The sequence below is a fragment of the Macrobrachium nipponense genome, chromosome 1, assembly GCF_015104395.2.
Source record: "Macrobrachium nipponense isolate FS-2020 chromosome 1, ASM1510439v2, whole genome shotgun sequence".
NCBI classification, from domain to species: domain Eukaryota; kingdom Metazoa; phylum Arthropoda; class Malacostraca; order Decapoda; family Palaemonidae; genus Macrobrachium; species Macrobrachium nipponense.
The window spans coordinates 57,286,835-57,295,571 of NC_087200.1; the positions used below are offsets into that span (position 1 = coordinate 57,286,835).

General features: G+C 42.1%; 1 protein-coding gene across 2 annotated transcripts in view; it reads left to right on the forward strand.

Annotated features, from left to right (window-relative positions):
- LOC135219322 (transforming growth factor beta regulator 1-like) overlaps positions 1 to 8,525 on the forward strand; it is a gene marked incomplete in the record, with an annotated part of 249,284 nt that extends 240,759 nt beyond the window's left edge. For both annotated transcript variants that reach the window (XM_064255988.1, XM_064255987.1), the window contains 1 exon segment: positions 8,430 to 8,525.
- Positions 8,526 to 8,737: the final 212 nt, after the last annotated feature.

Genomic DNA, 8,737 nt, shown 5'->3' on the forward strand with positions numbered 1-8,737 from the left:
ATTAGTAGCTTTATTGGAGGGAAAAAGTAAATCCTCTGCCAGATGTTCCAATCTATCTGGTATCCGTGGCCTGGGCCATGGGGTCCCCGATTGAGGGTCACATGAAATATTGTAACTTGTGGTTGGATTCTTGTGGCAATAATCCTACTTGGAGATCTGGATTCTGTTGGCTGATCCATCTAAGTGACCTGTTGTCTAAGGGCTATTCCAACTATAGCGGAGTTGTCCTTGACAGTGCCTCTGCCACTAAGGTCTCGCTCCTGCCAAGTGAGTTGTTGACAGATGCCACTGTTTATTGTTGTCAATGAAAAGATTGTTATCATGACTTGATTTATGTGGCTTGATTGAAAGCTCCTCTCTGAGGAGAGTTTACTAAGAATTGAATACTGCCATGGCTTCTAAACACTGTTATGAAGCTAGCAGGGCTTTAGGGACCACGTGTCCTGAGCGTTTCCATATTGGGAGTAGTCTCCCAAACCGCTTAGTGAAGCGTCCATATGGAACACTAAACTTGGCGGATGGAACCATACCGGTGGTGATTTTGTCAGATTCTTGACTTCTGTCCATGGACGGAGTCTCTCTGAAAAATGTACGGGATGCAGGAACTTTGTCTTGCAATTCCCTGATCGCTCTACTCCGCCAAACCCGGAATATAATCTTCCGTTGGTTTATAGTGGGGTCCCTGTTACTGACGCGAATTGGAGTGAACCTAGGACTCTTCCTGGTTCCTCCAGGAAGTATGTCTGCATTGAGGAACTGTCTCGCAGCCTTGCTATTTCCTTTCATTTCTCCGGTGGGATCGAAAGTTGTGTGATTTGAGGTCCCATTGTTTCCTAAACAATGAAACCATGGTGTCGGAGTATGTAGGGATTCCTTGTGATTTGGAATCCTAGGAATTCCAGAAATTTTATCACTTATGGTTGCATTGAGACATTCCTTGACGTTTATACCTCAGATGAGCCAGTCGTCTAGGAGATTACTAGGCTTATCCCTTAGGTTCTCAGTTATTGTACTACTGTTCCGCTATCTTGTAAATATTCCGGGTGCTCTGATAAGCCCAGAAGGCCTTACTTGAAGGCGTAAGCCTGGTACCTAGTTTGAAGCCTAGGAAAAGGCGGAAGCCCAGGAAAAGGCGGAAGTGACTTGCTACCGGAACGGGATAGTAAGTATCTATAAGATTTATAGGTGTTGTGACGGCCCCACAGGGAAGTAAGGTCCGTTCCTGCGAAAACAGTTAGCATATGGAACTTGTCGTATTGAATGTATGAGTTCCAATGAAACAAGTCTAATATTACTCTTGGTTTAATTGAATCTTCATGGAATCGCTGGAGAAGCGTCCCTGAAATTCTGAGTATTTGCACCTGTAATTACTTTCTTCTACAGAAAGTCTTAGGTGTCCTTTATCTCATCCAGCATTTGGATGTTGATAAATTTTGGTTGATGGAGGAGGGCCCTTCCCCACTCCATACCCGACCTTTTGATACTACGCTGTGCAACCAAGTGCTGATTCCCAGCGGTTCTTGAATAAGCACCGCTTTCCTCCTACCTGAGGAGTCTCACTGGTTCGTCGAAGGTCGGTTGCGCCAGCTTCCTGTGGAGTCTCTTCCTTGCCGGAAGTTCTTCCGCCAGCTCTACGGAAAGTTGCTCTGGCTCGGCTACCTCTTGTGAACCTGTTGTATTCGTGACATACACTGTTATTGGAGGCCTTACGGCCGGGGAAGAGGTAAAGAAGCGGAGCTTTGGTGCTGCTGAGAGGGCTGGTTCTACAGCAGCACGGACTGTTGTGGCTGACCATTGAGGTGGATGGTTGACCTAGCTGGCCTACTGGAACGGCTTGTACCGCTGTTTGAGGTTAAGTCGTCTAGAAAGACTAGAACCCCTTTAATCTCTGCTTACCCCTGGGCTGTGTTCCAGAGGATTCAAATCTCCTCTTGGGGATCAAGCCCCAGCGAACTCGCAAGCTCTGGTTGACCTTAGCTGCTTCGTCCAGGATTCTGTTCACTACGGTCTCAGGGAACACGTTGGCCCCCCAGATCTAAGCTTTGATGAGACTATTAGGTTTATGGCGAATAGACGCATCGGGCAAGACGTGCTTTCTGCAGTTCTTCCTGGCTATTGCAAAGTCATATACCTCGCACCGTAAGGTGTGAAGCAATGACTTGTCCGGATCTTGAACCATGGTTCACCTGTATAGACCGAGGTTGTCATTTCCGATATAGTGGTGGAATTGATAGACCTAGTCAAGCGACTTCTGGCTTCATACTTTGCCTTTACCATTGCTCCTGGGAGTCTGGGTAAAAGCTCGCTGAAGAGCGTTGTAGCACAATTTTAGTTCAATATGCCTACCAAGAATGTCGCCGGGGCGTCTACCCCACATCACGTTCCTCACAGAGAGACCACGGCTGGTAAATCCGTCTCTCTGATATAATGTATAGATTTGTCCTTTGCTGTTGCCTGAAGTGTAATCTCTACCATTTTAGAGGTACACGAATTGGGAGTGTCGTCTAGTACCACAAAAATCGTGAAGGGATTATTGTGGAGTGTCAGTTTGGTATTTGTGCATTCCCAATCTGCCAGGGTTTGAACCCAGGCTGATTGGGCCTGGTCTCTGGGGAAGATGGACATCTCCCTAGGCGCTTTGTCTTCCCAGATCAGTGCGTTCTCGATCAGACGTGCATAGCCTGAACCAGGGAATTGGAGACCCGGTGAAAGGAACTCAAAATCCTCTACTGGCCGGGTTCCCCCGCCCTCAATCGTCAGCATGCCCTCTGAGAAGGGGGCATGTGTTGGTAACTACCAAGGATTATTGTTTTGAAGGGACACAATTTGGATGTGTCTGGTACTGCCCGGAATTGTTGTCTGACCTTATGTTTTTATATTCAAGAACAACTGAGTTGTGATGTTATTTAGAATTGGACTGAGCCAGGTTACCCATCTCCTGCCTCAGCATGCTGGAAAACAAGTTGGGTTAAACCCGGGATCCTGGGATCCGGGTTTAGATGCCTTTGTCTTCGATACCTGCCTCTGTGTGGCAGATTTTGTCGAGTTCGCCACCAGTTTGGTGGCTGATGACGAACTAGAACGACTTTCCCAAATGGCCTTCAGCTAGGAAGGAACTTGTAATAGACCTATGAGTGACTATTTCAGATTACCTTAGGGATTACCGACCCCCGCTTATCCCTCGAAGTCATAGGTATCTTAGTAAACTCTTAAAATAAAAAAGAAGAATGAGACAAGCTAAAGGGTAGTCTTTTGCCCATTTACTAATTGCTTCTCATAGCCTACCTTCATCCTGGGTATCGGCCTTCATTGGTTCGTGGTCCAGGTTAATTGCTGCGACCTCTCCAACGACTTCTTATTCTAAACCTTCTAGGTCCTTTGCCAGTACAGCTTGTTTATCTTCGTGGATCTTGGCAACGATCGTGTCTGCCAAATCTACTGGTACCTTTGCTGATACTTCCGCATTTGGGTAGATAAGGGAGCTTCTGAAAGAGATAGTTACTTTCAACAGTATGCTCTTTAAAAGTATCTTAAGTCATTGATAACTATCTCCATATTTTTCCAATTATTTACAATATCTCATTCAGTGAACTAATCATTCAATGAATTAGTACTTACCGTCTCGGTAGTGGAGTCCCAAAACCAAATTGTAACAGACTTCACTCTCAACTGGTTGCCAGACCGACAAGTCGTTCATTGGACCGCACAGCCTGCGTGAGTGCGGCATACTTCCTGTCTGCCCTGCTGCTGCCAGGTTGCAGTGCAGGTTGTCTTCTGACACCGTACCATCTGTAATTACAAAATGATACATAAGTACCTTTGTATGGATTCGCCGGATATGTATCTGGCGGAGTATGTAATGTTAGAATCAATACTGGAGTATCACTACATGTAGATCCGCTGGAGGTAACTCCGGTGGGACCTGCATACTACATTGTCGTCGCCGTAATAAATTGCGGCGGCATGCATTATGTAAGATATTCATATATCCTCTCCTGCCAGCTCCGACCCCGCTATGCATTCACCTCATAGTCTTGTAATAATATATATATATATATTAATTATATATTAATCTTAATACCAACGAAACCGGGGAAAGTTAGACTTGGCCCGAATCTGTCGGCATTGGAGAGGTTTTCTTAGTAAACTAAGAATGCCTCTGCTAGTTCATGGCCGCCTCCACCGGGGTGGGGGGCCGAGGTATAAATGAAAACGGGGGAGAGAGGCTAGGTAAGGATAAATAAATGCCTCGATTCTAGGTTACCTGGCGGGGTCGACTACCTGGTGTAGTACACCGATCGATAACATAAAGCATATTTTAAGACAAATTAAAATAAAATAAGTAAATGAATATTGTACCGGAGCACAGAATCTATGCTCCATCTTGTCCCAGTTCCTTTTCAATACTATTTCTCTATCTCCCGGGTCTAGCTAAGGGATCGAAACAGGGGAATAGGTAAAACCTAGGCCTGAATCTGATCGTAAAGGGATCGTGCTTGTATAACTAACGATCTCCGCTGGATCCCGGATCCGCCGAGGCGGACGGATAGAGGACAAAGGGAACAGGGGATAGGAAAGGCAAGAAGAGAGTACGTGGCTAATACCATCCTAACGAGCCAGGAAATTTACCAGGGCTCGTCTGGGTAGGTACCATCGTACTACTACTACGTAAGGTGAGGAGTACCCCTTCCGACTATAACCACTCCCCCCCACCCCTTCTGCAAGAGGAGATAGGACTGGGATGGCTACCTGAAGTAGCGTTAGCGAGTTATGTCATCCCGTCAAGGTAAATGGGGGGAGGGAGGGCGTCTAGAGGGGTGGCTCACACGCGATCAATTGGACACTACGACCGGCCAGGTGGAACGCCTTGCGGTAAGAAGTGGATCCAATCGATCACATGGGCTGACGGTCTATAGACCGACTGCCCACTGATTGCAATAATACAATAATTTAAATGATAATAAACGCAATACAATAGCCCTGGCGCGAGAGGGGATAAGGATAAAGAGGATAAGTACATAATTCTGTTTAAAGAGCAGCTGGCTTAACCTTCTCTCGATCGGAACGATCTGGTCAGGACAGCCAGGGTGGCTCTGAGCGGCTAGCCTAACCTTCCCAAGACGTGATTTCAATCACAATCTGGCAAGGTAGGCCAGGGAGGCCCATGAAACAGAATAAGGTCCCTAAGGACCTTACACCCCTCCCTCAGGGAATTCCAGCCTGGTAAGGTGAAGGAGGTATCCTCCTTAAGCAGACCAAGGGAAAAGAGGGGAGGGGGGGGATAGGCTGAACTCCCGATCCGACGAATCAAAGGGGAGAAGCCTCTCCAGGGGAGGGAATATCCATCTGACCTACTTCCCAAACCAAGGAGATTCCTCCTTGGTTTGTGTAAGTAAGTCCGAATCATCCTCGCGCCAGGATATCTATTATAAAACGTCAGGATATCTACAATTTTTTGTAACTCGAGTGAGTGCAAAATCAATAACAACGCGACTACAATTAGTATAGGAGACCAATTGGAAGTCGTCATAAAGTTATGGTTAGCGATGTATGTATGTAATGGCTGACTCGGGAGCGGTGCAAACTAGGCTCCGTTTATGTAACATACAACTAAAACATACATATGATTAATTTCGCTACCCTTACAAACATAAATTGATAAATGCAGTACTCAACTTAGATACCGAAGATTCCTGGCGCTTATAGCATCTCATTTTATTCTAAAATAATGTCGTTACAGTCAAAGACACAAGCGTACACGACAGTGCTATTTAAAGGAATGGCTATCGAGGCACTAATAGTAGCGGTAGTGGGCGGTAGATGGCGCTAGTATGGCGCCTAATTTGAAAGGGGAAATTGACAAAAGAAGAGACTAAATGGCAGGAAACCTCTGGTAGTGGTATCACTCGCCCCAGTTTTATACCGACACCCTAATACAGGGGTGAGCGAACCAGGTTTATCCTGGTATTAACCAATATAGTTTTTCTCTGATATATTTAGCAATATTTATACCTTAGAAATGAGTGCTATAAGGACATTTCATGGAGCGACACAGGTTTAGCCCAGAAATTCAATTCTGACACCAACACAATCAGGATTAATAGCTGGTCGAGCAACCCTTGATCCAATAACCTGTCTAGAAGATCATATAAAAAAAGGATTTGGTCAGAAAAAATTAACAGTGGCAATATTTTTTGACATAGGAAAAGCGTATGATACAACATGGAGACACATTATCATGTGAAAACTTCACTCTGAAGGAATAAGAGGCTATTTACAAATTTTTATAAACAATTTTCTATCAGATAGAACTTTCCAAATTCAAATAGAAAATTCTTATTCAAATGTTTATGAACTGGGAGAAGGAGTCCCCCAACGGCAGTGTCTTAAGCTTAACTGTTTGATTTAGCAATCAATGATATTACAATAAAAGTATCAAAAGGAGTTAAAAACAGCTTGTATGTTGATGAATTTGCCATATATCATACAAGTAGCACACTAACATCCCCAAAGAATCCTCAATACAGCCATCACAAATATTACCAACTGGGCAAATTCAGTTTGGATTCCAATTTTCAATAGATAAAACAAATGCAATAATTTTCTATAAAGATAAAAGATGGTTAAAACACCAAACAATTGAGCTGTATCTTTATAATCAAAATTAAATTCAGCACAAATGTTAAATACCTATGAATGGTGTTTGATCAGCACCTGAACTGGAAAGCACGCCTCAAATGTATTAAAGCATACCAAATGAGATGGTAAGATAAAGTGAAGGAAGATATGGAGAGAAGAGGTTTAGTGGAGGATGATACCTTTGATAGAAGCAGTGGAGAATGTGTATCGGCAACTGACCCCTTAATGTAAGGATAATGGTGGGAAAGAAGAAGAAAAGGGGAACTGGATGTTACACCATGCTAATGTTATGCCAAGCAACGGTACTATCTATAATAGATTATTGTGCAATATATTCATCTGCCTCAGAAGCTACATTAAAAACACTAGATGTGTTACATCATGAAGGAATACACTTGTGCATGGGAGCATTTCGATCATCCCCTATAAACTCCCTGTTAGTAGAAGCAGGTATATTACCCCTAAAACATCACTGCAACTTAATAACCATGCATAGGGGCCTTTCCCTTCAAGCTGGAACAACTCCCATTGCTACCTATTTTCTGAATTATAATAAAAGATTTGGAAACCATAGTGCTAGCTCTTTCCCACAAAGAACCAAATATTAAATTAATTCTCTTAATATTACACCAATTTTCTATCCAACAATAGAACTCCCACCACCCTGGACTTTGAAATGAGTAAAAATATATACTGCTCTATCATATCTTCTAAAAAGAAATATGGCAAACACAGAGATGACCGCCAACGTGCATTGGAGCACACCAGAAGAAAAGGAGATCAACTTATGATCTACGTGTATACAGATGGATAAAAAAATAATACTGGAGTGGGAGCTTCAGCATTCTCAAAAGATAAATTAGTTAAACCAATTCTTCCCCCAATATCATCAGTATACATTGCAGAACTCGCAGCCATACGAATAGCACTGGACATAATATCTGAGAAGAGAGCAATTTCCACCATAATTTTCAGTGACTCAAGAAGTACTATAGATGCTATAAACAAGTACAAGTCTCCAAATCACCTTGTACAAAAAATCCAAATAAAACTACATCAACTTATTCAGACAGGACTATTAATAAAAATATGTTGGATTTCAGCACGTGGGAATTGAAGTAAATGAAAGAGCAGATACAGCTGCCAAATTAGCTTGCACTATTCCATCAACAATGACACATGCCCCAGTGTCAGACTGGGTAACCTCTATCAAGGCTTTAATATATCAAGACTGGCAAACAGATTGGACATCAGTGCAAACTACAAACAAACTGAGGAATATAAAAAGTGAAGTTAATTAATTCAGGGATGCCATCATCTCAAAGAGAAAGAGCCAAAGAAGTTTTATTAACAAGACTACCTATAGGCCATGCTAGATTTTCACATGGTCATTTGATGTCAAATCCACATTCAGACCCAGTGAAATGTGTTGCATGCCAAACACCAATGACTGTCTAACACTTATTAGTTGATTATCCAATTTGGAACTATCAAAGAAGCTTATATTTTGGAAACCCAACATTAAAAGGCATTCTTGCTGAAGGCAAAGATTTCTTATTTAATAGAATCAGCATCTTCCTAAGTAAAACCGGTTATCTAAATAAAGTCAATTTTTTTCTAGGGTTAATTCCTGAAAACCAGTCCATGAAGAGCCTTTATTAGGCTCAAAGGTCTGGATAAACTAATTTTTTATAATAAAAATAATAACAAAATTAGTACATATATGTTTTTATTAATGTTGTAGATATTTTATATAAAAATTATTAATACTTGTGTGTTTTATATTACAGATAAGTGACCTTCTGCAGCTGATTATTGTGGAAAAGAAATTATTGTTGATACTAAAGACTGGCACATTAAACAGTTTAAAGTAGGATTTTTCTGGAGATGAATCTTTCATTAGCCTGTTAGCTAACATATTGTACATTGATATGAATTCAGTATTCTTGTGAGTATTCACATCATAATTATAAAAAAAGATATATAAATGGAGTTGCAATATTCTTGTAGCTAGTATATGAGGTATGCATAATATTTATCAGTAATGATTCATAAGTTGTTAAATAAATCATGAGAATTGCACTAAGATTACCTAACA